The following is a 17395-nucleotide window of genomic DNA, read 5'->3' on the forward strand; positions in this document are numbered from 1 at the left end:
GTTGACTTTATGTCTGTCCACGTGTTCCCCTGTCTGTCTGTGCATTTGTATACGTGTTAGTCGGTCAGTCTTTCTGTCTGTCTCTATTTTTGCTATCTGTATATCCTTTTGTCAAAGCCTTGCCCCACTTATAGCGTGTATACATACTCACAGGCTGCATGTGCATAGCGACCCATGCTTGTAATTCCTCCAGTACAAATACATATTTTGATTCTGACAATGTATACGCTGCGGCTTAGCATCGTTACGCTGGGAAGTGGTGGCGCACTGACAAGTTTGCACCGGGTGGTGCCCCTGTGCAGTGGAAAGGAGTTCACACTCAGGACTCTGTTCCAGCTGCCGAGGCCCCACTGAGACAAGCAGCTCCGTGACAAGCGCACGGTCGTGGCTCAAGACTTGGGTCGGCAGTGGTGGCCGTTGAGTGACAATGAAGGGTGGGAATGCGCAAGATAAGGAGCGCAAACAAACCAAACAAGCAGTATTGCCACGAACCTACTGCAAATATGATGAACAATAAATAGTGCTCAAATATAAATAAAAAAAAACTGTGTAAAATATCCTGTCAACGACGTAAGTATATCAACGGTATATATACTGTATACGTGTATAGCCTCAGGCATAACAGAGCTTAGTCGTTGCATTCGCAATTGTGGCAGAGATAATTCTGCAGCATGGCCATATATGAATATTAAGACTGGTTATGAGGACATTCTAAAATGTAGATGCTGTGCAAGGAAAGGCCCTGGAACCAGTAAAGCTATTATTTGCTGTTTTAGCAGATGCTTTTAAAAACCCGAGAGATTTTAACCCCCCCCCCCCCCCGTATGATGCCCATGGCAGTTCACTGCGGAGATGTCCTTCAAAATAGCCTTAAAGACAGGGACATAACGCAAACATCTTTACCGTACATGATGCCGCGCTGACGAGCCGACGTATGACCCGCCAGATAGCTGCATTCCCGGTGTGCACCAACACACCTGAGCAAAGTGAAACGGTTACACAGCGACACGTTTCAGATTCACACCACTCTGAACCAGCGCGTCTCTGGGTAGCGTCACGAGGGGGAGACTGTGGTCTTCTGGTTCTTGTTCGTCCTTTCTCTCACGCTTGCCAGACGTCTTGCAAGAGGTGGGAGTACCCACACTTCAGCCCACCGCGTGCCACGTGATTGTGGCGTTGTCCAGCGGTGTGGTGGGCGAGGGAGCGGTGTCGTGAACTTGCCTCTGGCTTCACACGCCGCCGCGACGGGAGATTGACCCGGCGACATTTCGACCGCGATTCCATTTAGTGACACCCCCCTCCCCCCAACGCCTTACGCCACGACATGTATGTTGATACTCTTTGGTTCTATTCGGTAAAGTCACGTAGATAAAACAAAAATAAAATCACGACGTTTCGGCCACAACACAAGTAGCCTTCTTCAGGTGAAGGAACAGAACTGTCGGGACGACAGATCTTCAGTGAACGCTGCTAAGATTCGTAGCGTCTTTTTAAGCTGGGTGAGAGAAGTGAGGCACCTTGACAAAGGAGTTTACATATCAAACAGGAGAATTTAACATTGAAATAGCTGATGGATTAGCTTGTGACTGGTCACAGAAATAGCTATGTTAAAGTCAAAGTTTACACATCCACAGAGGCACCTAGTACATGGACGCCAAAGGGGCTGCGCTATCCAACTATCATACAGTAAACAGATGTGAAAAAAATAAGTCTAAATTACATCAATGTAAATGTACTCAATATATTCTTCAATAAGCTGAGCTATTAACAGCAACTGGGTATACACTTTGATGGTGTGAAAAGGGAATTTTAAGAGCTGCGAAAGTTTGGGGTACCACTACTTGAAAAAATATACTGTACCATTGAAAATTAGTTTAATGTTTGGTTCGATTTAGAACATATTTCCAATGGTTGCTCAATTTGAAACCATCTTCTCGGTTGAAATTGTGTCTGTGTTTGTAAATCTGAATTGCCTCGTGAACAAATCTCTGATAAAAACCCGTGGGTTTGCAAAGAACCTTGATATCGGAGAAAATTATATCGTGATCACCCACAGCGTTGTAACAGTGATCAGCTACGGCAGAAGAATTCGTTCTGCCGTGTTTCAAATCTGATTTGTGCTCGCGAATTTGGTCAGAGACATGTCGTTTCGTCTCCCCGATATAGCAATCACCGCAGGTACAACTCAATTTGTAAACCCCGGGGTACTGTAAGTCAGGAATGACATCCTTCACGGATGGGATCAGATCACGAATTTTGTGTACTGTATTGAACCGGACCTGGATCTTGTGTTTGTTTAGAATTTTGAAAATCTTTTTAGTAACGCCTGCTATATATGGTAGTGTGATGGTTTTGACCGGAGTATCAAGTGGTTGTTTCTGTATGGAGGGAGAAACAGCTTGGCGGATGGTACGGTCAGAGTATCCATTCCTTTTGAGGGCCAGGTGTACATGTTTTAATTCACTGGTCAGGTGGTGTTGGTCCGAAATGCAATGAGCCCTATGGTATAAAGTTTTGATGAGAGAATTATTTTGAGCTGGGTAGTGGTGGGAATCAGGTTTCAAGTATGAATATGTGTGGGTGGGTTTCCTGTAGACAGAATGCCCCAATGCCCCAATGAGCCATCAGGTCTCCTCTCAAACAGAACAGTTTTTCACATCTGTTTACTGTATGATAGTTGGGTAGCGCAGCCCCTTTGACGTCCATGTACTAGGTGCCTCTGTGGATGTGTAAACTTTTACTTTAACATAGCTATTTCTGTGACCAGTCACAAGCTAATCCCTCAGCTATTTCAATGCTAAATTCTCCTGTTTGATATGTAAACTCCTTTGTCAAGGTGCCTCACTTCTCTCACCCAGCTTAAAAAGACGCTACGAATCTTAGCAGCGTTCATTGAAGCTCTGTCGTCCCGACAGTTCTGTTCCTTCACCTGAAGAAGGCTACTTGTATTGTGGCAGAAACGTCGTGATTTTTTTTTACCTACGTGACTTTACCGAATAGAACCAAAGAGTATGGATCCTTGCAGTCACGAAAGCTTCAAATCTAGAAATGTATGTTGTCACCATTATTTGTAGCGACAAATTGTATTTAATGCCAGCAGGCGCAGTGTTGAAATAGCCGGAGTGACTTTGAAAATTGTTTTTTTTTTATTGGAAGACATCATTCAAATGGATGCGTCCTTTTAACTGAACGCATTTTTCATCAAAAAACCCCCCAAAACAAAACGCATCTACTGGTTGTGCAAAACAAGTCATTACATGTTTCAGCATCACCTCTGTTCACCGCTGAGACGTCGGTAGAGTTATGATACCTTGTTTAATCTCTTTTATTGTTTGGGGAGGCAATTTTTCAAACTGCATTTGATGTCACTCCGCATTTTCCCCGTGCGACGCGTCCACGACTCTCGTCTGCACAGATGCGCTGCGTGCCCATGCGTTGAACCACGTGAATGGAAACCAGGATGGCAACCCACTCGCATAAAAGACAGAGACAAAAGTCTTCCATTAGCCTTAACGACTGGCCGAAATACGGCTGGCCGAAATACGACTGGCCGAAATACGACTGGCCGAAATACGACTGGCCGAAATACGACTGGCCGAAATACGACTGGCCGAAATACGGCTGGCCGAAATACGGCTGGCCGAAATACGACTGGCCGAAATACGGCTGGCCGAAATACGACTGGCCGAAATACGACTGGCCGAAATACGACTGGCCGAAATACGACTGGCCGAAATACGGCTGGCCGAAATACGGCTGGCCGAAATACGACTGGCCGAAATACGGCTGGCCGAAATACGTGCCATTAGCGAGACATTTGTTGGGGCCAGCGTGGCTTGCAGAGGTGTCGCGTGGCCCCGTAGGACCACGCTCACCCCGCCGTTTCTGTACCCACCCCCAGTATTCCCCAATGCACCCGGTGATCAGGTTAGGCTGAGATGACCTCGGGAAAATCTAGGTCAGATTTAAGATACCAATTGCCGCTGGCGCTGCGCTTGGCCGGATTTGAACCTTAGTCGATGTCTGTGTAGTGAACAATTTTTTTAAAAATCGCTTTTGCACATACACACGCACATATGAAACAAATACTAGATCCCCATATACTGCAGCCTCCGTAGCCTGCTAGGGTAAGTGCTGTTAGCGAGCACCTATTAAGGCCTGCACGGATATCACTCACTACTGATGCTGGCCGCGACCAGGAATTGAACTCACAATGCTAGGTTCATCGAGCAGTGCGCAGACCACTGCATAAAGACAAATATCCCCGTATGGCCTACACAAGCTGTTGGGACAAGTGCTGTTAGCGAGCACCTATGAAGGCCGGCACGGCACATGAGGTGGTCGTGTGGCCAGCATCGGCTATCTTTGTCTCCCTAATACTGATCTTTGCACACTGCGCCAGGTGTTCAATTCAGACTAAGTAAACCTCGAGGAGGCCCATGACTGGTTCAGATAATTATCACCACTGATTTTGGCCGTGGCTGGAAATCGATTTTGGGGTGCTGGGTTCATAGCACAGTGCCCCTAACCACTACACCACCACTCTTCAGTGCACTGAAAACCCATTCATTGACAAGTGCTTGTTGTGTTTTGTTTGTTGTCCTTCCCCCGCACCTCCAATTAGCACGGTTTACTACGTACGGTGCGAAATAAATTCACCGTATATACATAAATACACACGCACCCTTGCGCGCATGGCCGTATGCACACAAAACAAGAACACAGACGCCCACATATGCACCAAATAAGACGCAAGTCACGCTGAATCACATATGCTAATATGTGAGGCCTATGACTATGACTGGTTCACATGCTAATGTGGGAGGCCCATGACTGGTTCACATGCTAATGTGTGAGTATGTTGCCTTGTGTGGCTTGACACAGTTAAGCAACAACAATATCATCACCGTGCTGCGTTATAAAAATATAGAAGCAGCGGTGTCTGGGTGATTCACAGATCAGAGAGCTGAGGGGCACCACGGAGATCCTGGTTTGGGTCCGTGCAGCCGCTCGTGATTGAACCGCGTTCTAGAGCCTTGAGAGTTGATTTTCTCAGTGCGGCGACCAATGATCATCACAAAATGCAGGATATTACGTTTATTTTAACATTTAACTTGGATGTACTGCAGCTGTTAGAATGAAAAAAAATGTGTTTGACTCATCCAAAAAACTATTTTGCGTAGCAGGGTGGGAGGGCAAGTGCTGCCGTCCCCACCCCGATATAAAGAGACCAGGTCACTGGAAGGCATCACGGTGGTCGTTTCTCTCTTACAGGGGGTGGCTCAAGTTCTGGTTGGATTTATTTTTCTCATGGCACAACTCTGGTGGCACAATCGGGATAAAATTTCCCCTAAAAAAAATATAGCGTCAGTGTGGATAGCAGTGTAAATGTAAGATAAATCATCATTATTCATGGTTTACATCAATTAGAAGAAAAAAAAACGTATCTTCGTTTATACCTATACACCCACCACTGTATGTGTAGTGAGTCACTTCAAAGACACTAAGAGTAGGAGGCATATAAGTTTATTCTACACTATCCACAGTATAGGGGATAACGCTATACGGGTCAGGACAGCTGGCACACTGCCTGACCCAACACCGACGAGGAGGACGAAGACTTCGTGGCTGACGGCTCCATTCCCAAACCGCAGCAGCCCCGACACAGCGTCCCTTTAATCCTCCCCAGCGTGGCCTGGCTCCGCCCTCGGCCACGCCCCCTTCTGGAACCTACCAGAAGGTTCTGGGCTCTGCCCCACGTGTCCCCTCTGTCACCTTTACCCGACAACCGTGCCTATCACGTGCCCTACTGGCAGGCCAGCCTCTGTATTCTCAAATGCCCTTCACTGCCAGCAACCGGCGCTATGCTTTCCAGGGTACCCTTCACCTGCCCTGCTGGTAGACCGGGCTATTACACCCACGATCCCGCTCTCTACCAGTAACCAGCGCTACTCGCCGTAGTGACACATTCTATGTCACTACATATGTATACTGCACACCCACACACAATCATTTATTCAAGAGTTAGAACACTGCCTGTATTAATGACAGTGGTGAAAGTGTATTGCTTCACATAAGCGAAGGACTGGATGAGCTGCATTGTAATGCGATGTGGCATCTCTGTCGGTTATTACATTGGAGGACAGGTCCTTTTGTTCGGATAAACCGCGTTTATAAAATTGATTCATAAAATGAGTGATGTCCCAGCGTGTATGTTTGTGCGTGTGGTTAGGTTGACTCAGCCTCAAACGAGTGCCTGGTACGATGTAAACATCACCAACGGGGAGACATAGGGTTGTTAGTCTGGCGTGGTGTACCGTGTTGGCCGTCATAGGTGCTCACTAACAGCACTTGCCCCAATAGTCTGTTAAAGCGATATTTGTGGTTAGCGCACCACGCTACGAAACTGACAAACCCAGTTCGATTTCCGCTCTACGATCAACTTCAGTGAGAAACATCTGAACCTGTTCTGGACCACCCCTAGGTCAACTCGGCCTTAAATGTGAACTTGGGGCGGTTTGTTAAAAATCAGCAAAAGGGAGATAAAGGCGGCCGGGCATGATGCTGACCACACCACCTCCTCGTGCACCCGTGATGGTCTTTATTTGTCCTCGCTAAATCGCACTTGTCCCAACAGCTTGTTAAAGGCTATTTGAGGGATATTTATCCAGACATCACGGTGGCTAGGATATGTTAACGACTTCGCCTCATATACAGGAGGTCGTGGGTTCGATCTCGATCCTGATGCCTTTTACATTTGGAGTTTGCATGTTCTCCCCGTGGTCACAGGGATTTTTCTCTTGGTCAGTTTTTCTTTCTACATTTAGAAACATGCGTTTCGAGTATTTCGCTGCTAGAAATTTCCACATGATGAGCCACTTCATTGAGCTATCATTTGTCGCCAAGTCGCTGTGATTTAGAGCTAGATAGCCCATTGGGCCTTACCTGATGAAATTTAAAAAAATGTTTATAGTTATTAGTTTGTCTTTGTGTGGTTCTAAACTTGTTAACAATGTTTATTCATATTCGGTATGTGTTACTGATTTTCAGATTGATCTGAAGAATAAAATAAATCAGACTTGGATACCGAATTTCAGATGGTTTGGAATTTTATTTTGTTTTGGATTGATCAAGAAATATGATATTACGGGAAATAACATAAAAGATAATGTCCCGTGGCATCGGTTGACCTCACTTCTGTCAGCACGAAGACACGGAAAATTAGTACGCAATATTAATGACCTGAAAAATACCCCCACAAATCCAAAATTGTCATTAAAAACCCGATAATGTGAAATCAAATTTGTTTTCACGTATGAAACGCAACCCGAACATATATATACACACACATTGCACACACGTGGATTCTCAGTTTATTGCGATGCATTGCAAATGTAGGGGGGTAGGGAGTCAGAGGGAGATTTTTTTTAATATGCCAATCAATGAGAATTGCATGTCCAATCTGTTCCAGGTCAGTCACCTGGGAGGTCAGGTTTCCTAATTGATATGTGATGTGCGATTTGTGTAAGGTTGTCGGGTGGGGGAGGCATTCAATCTCTGGTGCTCGACCGTGGCAAGTGATTGGGACAGATGATGGTGAGATCCTAGCTGATGGGGACTGCCCAGATTTGTCAGCCTAATTGGATTCCGTTTTTTACAGCGTGCCAGAGTATCTGTAAAAAAATAATAATTGGTTTATTTTTTTCAATTTAATTTCATTGAATCGAAATCAATTATTCATGAATCCAAGACTGATGTACGGTATTTGCATTGTAAAAACTGCATTTGCAGCGCAGTTTAGATGCATGTGATATCCGCCCCTCCCACCTCCCTTTCGCCCCAACCCTTCACCAACTCGCACTAACCAGTGGGTATGGTCAAATCACTCCCCATGGGTAGCACGACGTGTTAAGGCTTTCATTCAGAAGTGTATGATAATGATACATGTGTGTGCGAATTATATAAGTCCACATTTATACATTTAACGTAAGGTACTTTTCCGCAAACATGAAATGAGCAAGCAATATCAGGGCTGCACCTTCAACTTGATCTCACACTATGTATGACTGCGTGCATTATTGGACATCTGCGAAAAAGAGCTTCATAGCTCATCGGATTCCTCCAGTATATATATAAATATTCTTTTAAAAAAACAACAACGCTATCGTTCTCATGGTGTAGAGACTTAACAAAAAACACCGATATCCAACGCCTTCAAATGGACCTCCCTCCTCTGATAGGGGTGTTGGGTCATTTTCACGAAGCACCACCTTTTTTTATAGTGGAGACAAATAACGAGATGGCCTTCCCCGAGCAGACCCGCATCTTCATAAGCGGCACTCTATTCCCCTCTACACTTTATTGTACAATAAAGCTCTCCGCTCGGATAATTTCCTTAATTAGAGGCATTATAGACGCATGGACCCGCATTGTCGCGCTCTTAAAACTTTTTGTTCATGGCATGCAGGCACTTCGACGAGCCACCATTCCACAATTGCAATCTCGCTATATACAGACATATGCGTCGGTTGGTTATTATTTGTTTACAATAATAATGATGATGATTTTCTTGGTTCTTTCGGTAAAGTCACGTAGAATGAGAATAAAACAATATAATACGCTGTCGTCCCGACAGTTCTGTTCCTTCACCTGAAGAAGGCTACTTGTGTTGTGGCCGAAACGTCGTGAGAATTTTATTGTCTTATTTTGTTTTATTGTTTTATTCTCATTCTACGTGACTTTACCGAAAGAACCAAGACGATGAATCCTTGCAGTCACGAAAGCTTTAGATCGAAAAATAATGATGATGACGAAAATCATGATGTACCCTAACCAAGAAAATGTTCTCCGAGTTGCTGAAATTATTTTATTTTTTATTCAGGAGGGTTTTATTGTGAATATAAATTTCCTGTTTGAAATATACCACGACATAATTAGTTATTTCATTAAGTGAAACGTTGTTGCTGCGCTACCCGTTATAGCCTGGGTTGCTATTTGTCCATAGCTTCCCAGGATCGGCCTCTTTTTTTAGGTGAGCTGTCCCGAGAAATATTGGCGTCTTACCAGGACATCAACATTAATGGTTTATGTCACCCGTATTATAAAAAAAAACAATTCACGCGCATGCAATGCTCTCCTCTTCCGGTGCTGTGAGATATTATATTTTTTTCCCCATGATATGTCCCATTTTTTTTGTACCTCAAAGGTGGCAACTCAAGTGACAACTTCATCTGTCAAGCAAGAGGAGGCTCTTGGTGGAGCGGGGTGCGGTGTTTTCGGGGTAAGAGGTGGGAGGGGGGGATATAACACCCCATACAAAATGAGCTCCTCTGCGCTCAATGGAGCTATTCTCTATAATTTTTAAACGTGAACGAAAGCAAAGGATAATGTGGGCATTCTAGCTGAAATGGTGGTGGTTACGGGAGTGGTTTTAGACCCAATTGATGTGGAATAGAAATTCTACAGCTGTGCAACTCCCGACGCATGCGCACAGACCCTAAGCACTTAATCGGATTTGAAAACAGATCAATCGCATGCCCTCTGCTTGTAGACTTGCCAGGTGCTGGAGGGGCACTCTCCTAGTGCAGTGTGTGCTGCAGATGAACACTGTGCTCCAAGACCCTCCTTGTTCACCAAGGATGACCACATCTAAGTAAGCAGCAGTCGATCAACCTTACTGTTCCCACGTGCCCACAACTCCACTCCCACACTCACCCACTGTACCTATTCGTCGAATCGTCCACTCGTCCACTCACCTACTTATACAGTCACCCACTCACCCACTCTCCTACTCGTCCACTCGCCCACTCTCACTTGCATTTTCGTCCACTGACTCATTCGCCCACTCTCCTATTCACCTAATAGCCCGTTCACACCACTAGCCCAGTCTCCCACTCACACCGTCACCCACTCACCCATTCGTCCACTCGACAACTCACACACTCATATCCCCCACCCACTGGTACACTCACCGACTAGCTCACTTTCCAACTAGTTCACTCGCCCACTCGCCCACTCACCCATCTGCACACTAACTCACTCTCCCAATCGCTCACGCGCTCACTATCTCGCTCACACACTCACCCGTCTGCCTGCCCACCCACTCACCTCGACGCCCACATGACAATTCTCCGCACCCACCCCGTGGTGGAAATTGCCTGCCACTGGGTGCTCGCAAAGCTGTGAATTTCATTCCAATTGATTAGATAATATTTAAAATGAACCTCTAAGCAGCTGCAATATTCAACATTTTAGTTTGTCCCTTATTATTACGAATGTAAGTGCGATGTATAAGTATGCACTGTTTGTGTATGTATATGCTATGTTTGGCTGGTGACGTTCGTGAGCAGCTATTAAGCTTAGAATTGGCGAGTGCTCAATCTGCACTTTGTCTTCCAAGAGTTAATTTCCCAAACACGGAACACCGGATACTCATTAAAGGGCTCAGTTGCTCGAGGAAGAGGCCCAGAAGGAATCGGGACACCGATCCACAGGCACGAGACGAGCACGCATTCATCTTTGCACGCAATTTGCCTCCATTCGGCGTTATTTCACCACGTCATCGTTTTTTTACGAACTACAGCGCACAAATACAATCATCGGGATCTCACTCTCGCGCATTTGTGCCATGAGAGCAATGTGCTGCTTAATTAGGCATGTGATGAAGAAAATCAATCGTGCTGCCTTTTATTCCCTTGTCTGTGAAGGGGTGGGGGTGTGGTGAAAATCAACAACAACAACAACATCCATGCAGGGACAACGATTCCGCGCTTTTGTTTTGTATTTTTTGCCCCCAAAATCCGCCAAAAAAGTTCACCGCCGTGGCTCCATCGCGTGCGCGTACAGGCGCGGTGGTGCACGTCGAATACACGGATAGCGAGAGGCCCACACTTACCAATTACATCGCCTGGCCGTGTGAAAATTTAAAAAAAATATAAATGTTTAGTTCAGATTTCGCTCCCTACTGATGTTAGCCGTGGCCTGGAATCAAACTCGGGGACGCTGGGGTTCGAAGCGCGGTGTCCACTCCGCTCCCACAACAGTTCCGCCATGAGTAAAACAAAATAACAACATTACAGCTTAAACTGCCGTGGGACTGGACACAAATACATGGTGGCGGAAAATGGAACCAACGCCCCTTCGTTGTGCGTGGACATTGAGCAACTCAGGGGCTGAGATCCTCGCCGGCTCGCTCGGTGCACCTGACGATCCGGTGGCAGTGGTGGCGGTGTCCACTTGAATACCAATCGAGGATCTTTGGCCGCGCTGGTTCATTGCTCGGGGTAAAAAAAAGAATGGGGCATTATTCATCAAACAGCCACCCGCACTTATACAACTTTGAGAGTTCGCAGAGACATCGGGCCAACGTGGCGACCCACAACGACGCTCGACAGACACTCAGGCGCGGGTATTTGAATCTCGCGTCAGTTCTTCTTTCTGTGCCCCCACCACACACCCCGCTGTGACCCCCCTCCCCTCTCTCTTTGTCGTCTCCCCCGTTCTCAGCTGTCATTCGCTTTGTGCCCTTGCCGGCTTTGTTCGCCGTCACAGCTCCCAGCGGCGTGTGGTGTAGATTCACTCGTTTTATTACCGACGGTGTGATATTTCAAATTCTGTTAGGTCGATCTAATCAGCAGCTTTACCTTTTTTCCTTCTCTTCCAGCCATTCCGTGTGTGTGTGTGTGGTGTCATATCATGCAGAATATATACAGTAGTAGTGCACATACGTTAATAATAATAATACGGTAGTGCTAAAAAAAGCAGTGTCAGGATACTGCCACAGTGGTGTGCATTGGTTATCAGCAAGGTGGACGTCCTCGCCGTCACCTCTCATCCCGGCAGTTGAAACAATGGGGCAAGTTTATTAACCCCCCTCCCCAGTGTGGGCACCCCCCCCCCCCTCCCCTTCTTACAAGACGTCTGGGCGGCGTGGAAAAGTCAAGATTTTGTCTTGATGAGAGGCGCTCTGGAGAACTCCGTCGAGTGGAGGGCCTTCCTCTAGCAGCGGCGTGAACAAGCAGTTGCAGGGCTGCGCCTTTACCCCCTCATTGTAACTGGATGTGTTTGCGTACGGAGGGTGCACGGTTAATGCAAATGCACGGATACAGCAGCAGCGGCAACAAAAACACCACCACCAGTTGGAACAAACGACCATTGCGTCTTGTCGTACGTTTCACTTTGCTTTGGCGGAGTCATTTCAAATCAAGCTGTCAACAATAATCTGTATTGAGTGAGTTCGGCGTTGGTGCCATGGGGAAGTAATGCATTCACGTGGTGGGTGTTTTGCAGTCCGGGGGATGAGGATGCACAGAGGCCCGCAGACGAACGAGCGATTTTTGCACAATTTCAGACACCAAGGGCCAACGTTCGAATTACGTCGCTTCAAGCGGCAAGCGCGGAACACGGGCGCCGCGCGCAAAGTGAACGCGACATACGGTCCGTCCACGCACATAAATTCATGCCCCGAGTGTATTCACGTGACAGTGCTCTGCACGCGACCAGATATACGATTCCATATTTGCTTCGCGTTAATGCAGTTTTTCCAGAATGCAACAGCACCGGGTACGACGAAAGGAACATTACTCAATAAAACAAATCTGGTAATTATATATTCGATAGGGAAGGGTGGGGGGGGAGCAGCGATCTGATGAAGTTGGAGGTTTAAATCCTCTCCGTGATCCTCCCACGTACCAAGCCACCCCGGATTTAAGGAGGCAGGTGTTGTTGCGCAGTGTGGGCTGCTGACTTTCGCAATAAACAACGAGCAGTTGTCCCGGCATGGTGGCGCATGCCTGTGATCCATCTCTGTGTAGCCAGAAGTAGGTGATTCACAGCCATCGTTTATTTCAAACTTCCAACATACAAATGACCACAGAACTTGCAGCAGGCAAGCAGGCTACTGGCCTGTGTGGATATTTGTTGGTGCTGTATATACATTTTACAGGCCCGTAGACACAAACAAAAAAAACAAGATAAGGAGCTGGTGAAGCTTTCCACGTGGGACTATCGTCAAAACAAGCGTCCCAGGAATCGGTGAAGCTATCCTGGACACGTTAAATATGTCATGATCATTAATACCCTCTACTCTATACTCTTTGGTTCTTTCGGTAAAGTCACGGAGGTATAAAACACAAGCGGTCGTCCTCAGGCGCAAAAAAATTAGAATCCAGCAAAGGAGCTTGCTGAACCCTCTACTCGTTATCTGTATGTGCTGATGTTTTTTTTTCTTTTTCTGTTTAAATTGTTGTTGTTGTTGCTGCTGCTGTTCTCGCGCACCACGGAACGTTCTCATCCGCGTTCCCAAATCAAATGAACTCAATCACGAACTTGCCCCGGGACCAAATCGCCAGAAGCCTTCGATCTCTTCAGATCTCACAAACCGAGCAGGGTGGAGCCCGGAGAAGTGTTTGGTGGGATGGCTTCGGCCATGCAGCTGCGTGGTAAACAGCAGAGGGGATCGAAGTAAAATTCCTCGGCGCACTGTACACTACTTGCATGCTCTTACGGTTATGCTTCCTGCCTTCATTAATTCACCGCTGGCACCTGCAGTAATGCAATTCAAGCGGTGGGGAGATGGATGTGTTGCCTTGTGTGTGTGTGTGTTTATTTGGCCTTGACACCTGCATTCAAAAACCTGCGTTTGGAAATGGTGTTCCTTGTAGTGCAGTCGTAGAGTTTGAAATTGTGCCACATTAATTCAGTTTTCCATCCACGTGTGAGAAATGGATATCAATTCGTGATGTCGCTGTTCATGAATAAATTAGATTTACTTTGAAAAGTATAAACACTGTACTTTGAAAGTATAAATATTATGATGCCTCTGTGTTGTGCGAATATACACATTTGATCAAACTAGATTCGAATCTGTTTGTCTTGGTGTGTCGTTGTGTGTGTCTCTCTGCATGTCTGCCTGTGTTGTTTCCGTGTCTGTGTTTTATCATTCATCCTTACCTCATGATGGTTGCTTGTGTTGCAACCGAAGCGTCGTATTCTATTATTAATTGATTTTATTTTCTACGTGACTTTACCGAAATAACCAAAGAGTACACATTTAATTTTAATGGGTAGAGATGTCTGTATGGGTAGCACTACAAGTAGGTTCAATTCCAATGTGTAATATGTTAGTGTTCTCCATTAGTAGTTGTGTGTGTCTACAGGTATCACAGGTTCCTTCCTATGTACAATACTACACAAACTAGGTTTGAATAGACATCCTTAATGTAACATTCCTAAGAGTAGAGATATTAACAATTATTATAATTTACTTAAAATCGTTGAGTTACATTGACAGAAATAAAGAGGAAAAAGCGGATTAAGAAAGCTAATGACATTAAAACTGTTAAGAACTTAACTACCTCGCCTGGTATACAGGAGGTCGTGGTTTCAATTCCGACCCTGACGCCTGCTGTATATTTGGAGTTTGCGATGTCTCTCTCCTCGTGGTCACGTGGATTTTTCTCCAGGTCCTCCGGGTTTTCTCTTCACATTTCTAAATATGCATTAAGAGTATTTGGCTGCGAAGCATTTTCACATGATAAGCCACTTCGTTGAGCTATCATTTGTGGCCAGGTCGCTTCTGAAAAAGAGCTATATAGCTCAGTGGGCCTTACCTGTTAAAATAAAGAGTAATTAGCAGCGAAACGTCGTATTCAAACTGTAGATGTTGTGGATTCACTCTTCAACACACCGGTGGGCTAAAGTAGTGAACTAATTGTCTTTTGTCCACGTGACACTTTTTTTGGCTGATTGGCCATGTTGGGTGGTGGAGGGTTACGACACATTTATAAATAACACGATCTAACACAAAAACCTTTATTATGAATAATATTGGTCGCGAAAGCCTACGCGTTAAACAGAGTTTAAATATTCTTAGTTTTTTCGGTAAAGTCACGTTGAAGAGAAACAACAAAATAACAAAATATATATAAAACAATAAAACATTCTCACGACGTTATGGTCGAAACGTCGTGATATTTTTTTATTGTTTTATATATATATTTTGTTATTTTGTTGTTTCTCTTCAACGTGACTTTACCGAAAAAACTAAGAATATGAATTACTGCAGTCACGAAAGCTTTAAATCAAGAGTTTAAATAGTTTTAATTTTTAGCCTTGTAATTTTGGGAAGGACATGTCGTTAGAAAAGATGATGATCGACGGTCATGAATAATGACGGAGTGGAAGCCAATGAATGGAACGCATCAGAGTGGACCTCCACGGAGGGGAGATGGAGTGATGGCCTCAACGCGTGTGCATGTATTAGGTGGATTGTTACACTGCAGGATTGAGAGGTGGTGGCGACTCATCCAGCAGTGTATTTTTTTCCCAAAGACTGACGATTATTATAATGATGTGTTAGAATGTGCAATTGGGAACTTCTACTGAAACAAACGTTATTCCCAATGAAAGGATTTCACAAAACCCTACGTCACCTGGGATACAAGGAACGTTCAGCTCGGAGGCAAAATCGTTGACATCGCCTCTCGGTCCGCGTTGCCGCTCAGCTTTCACCGCTCGCCACGCAGACTTCTGCGGCGTCGCGACTCACGCGGCTAAAGCAGTGGAACGACGCCTTCCCTAAATTACATTCTCATGCGGAGAGTGAGGGGGTGGGGGGTACAGGGGGTGGGGGGGGGTACAAGGTGGTGGTGGGGGGGGGTAGCGGCTGCGTATCGCTCGCGTCTTGGGTGTCCTGGTCACGTTTTTTTCCACTTTTTTTTGTTTGCGCCGGCCAACGGCTCGGACGGCCACGCAGCAGCGCCGCCGCGCTGTGAAATCGCGAGGGCCTTGGGTCGACTTCAACTTTGTGATTGCGAGACGTGGGGGAGGAGAGTGCATCCGCGTCTCGCCATCTCCCCTCCGTCCGCCAGCACGTCCGGCGGGTCGCGGCGTGCCACTCGGCACGTGGCCGCTTTCCTGTAACGCGGCCTCCTGAAGGAACATTCTTCACGTTTCATTCGCGAAGTGTTTCGGTGTGAAATTCTAATAACAAGAAGAAAAATATCACACGTGGAAGCGAAGATTCCCCTATAACCGAACAATGAAAAAGTGGCGTGGTTCTATGTCGGCTACAATTCACTTACCTCTTTGTTTCCCCCATGGGTCGCGCAAAGTCGCAGCATTCATAAGAGCAAGCCAATAAATCTATCGTTATCACTTTCCAGTGGCATTTGAGGGAAATAGGACTTTCATACACAGCATACTTACACACATTTATAGCGACTTTACGCACGCACGTTTGATCTTTGGTACACTTAATGGAATGGAGCGCGTCCAATCGGAGGCCCAGCGGGGACATGGAGCGGGTGCTGGAGTGGATTATTCCAGCACATAATCGTGAGAGATGACAGCGACTTTGCAAGATCGACATCCAGCAATGGAATGACCGTGGCTGACGATGACCATGACGTTGAAGACACTTAAAAGAACAAGTGTTCCAATCTGATTTCAAATATTCTGAGCGGCCTTGAGACTGCTCACTGAGAAGCCACACCTTGCTCAGACTGCAGCGAGCCTGTCGGTTTTTTTTGGGGGGGGCCGGGGCGAGGTCACTTTGCTAACGAGGCGCATTTACATTCACAGCGCAGCGCGGTGTCACGTTGCACCGAGCCTAACGACCCGTTTGTTGTTGTTGTTCCAAACAGGTGACCGATGCGGCGACGCTGCTTCGCAAGCGCCGGCTCAGTGGACCAAGGAGCAAGTGGCAATGCGGCCACGAGGCCCCCATCACGGCTTCTCATTTTCAGAATCGCGCCTTTTGTGGTGGCCCTCCCGCTACCTCGGCTCGATGAAGGAGACGGCTCTCGCCGTTGATCTCAAGTCCCGCTGCCTGGCTTGAGAGAATAAAAATGGGTTTAGGAGCCCTTCGATGACAAGCGGCTGAATTCACGCCTCTGAAAGTGGACACTAAAACAGATTTTCTGTCGGCTCACTCGTTTTGAACGTTAAAAAGGAAAGGGAAATCAATTACTTTGCTGCACACGACTCCAGATGCTCGGCAAGCATCTGGCATGTTAGGCGACACGTGTGGTCATCTGCAAGCCCACTGGAATCGTCTGCATACATCCTTCTCCAATTGGCTTGAAGGAGAGTGAGAACTGTTGAGCGCTCATGAGAGACGACGTCTCATTCTCTTGAAGAAACCACACTTTGCGGCGGTCCCTGGAAACCCGTGCACGTGCTGGGCGGGAATCTGAAGAAATACATCGTAGAGATGCCTTAAATCTGTTTCATGGGAACTTCTAAATAATTCCATTGCCCCCCTCCCACCCCAAGCAGCACAGAGCCTTAAGAAAAGCCTTCAATAAAAATGTCAAGGGACTAATTGGATTGTGCGGCACGTCCTTGAGAGTGGCAGATGAAAACGGAGAAGGGAAAACGCCGCCCAGGTTACTGA

This window comes from Petromyzon marinus, chromosome 33, assembly GCF_048934315.1.
Source record: "Petromyzon marinus isolate PM22_M1 ecotype Great Lakes invasive population chromosome 33, UKy_Petmar_22M1.pri1.0, whole genome shotgun sequence".
Classification (NCBI taxonomy): domain Eukaryota; kingdom Metazoa; phylum Chordata; class Hyperoartia; order Petromyzontiformes; family Petromyzontidae; genus Petromyzon; species Petromyzon marinus.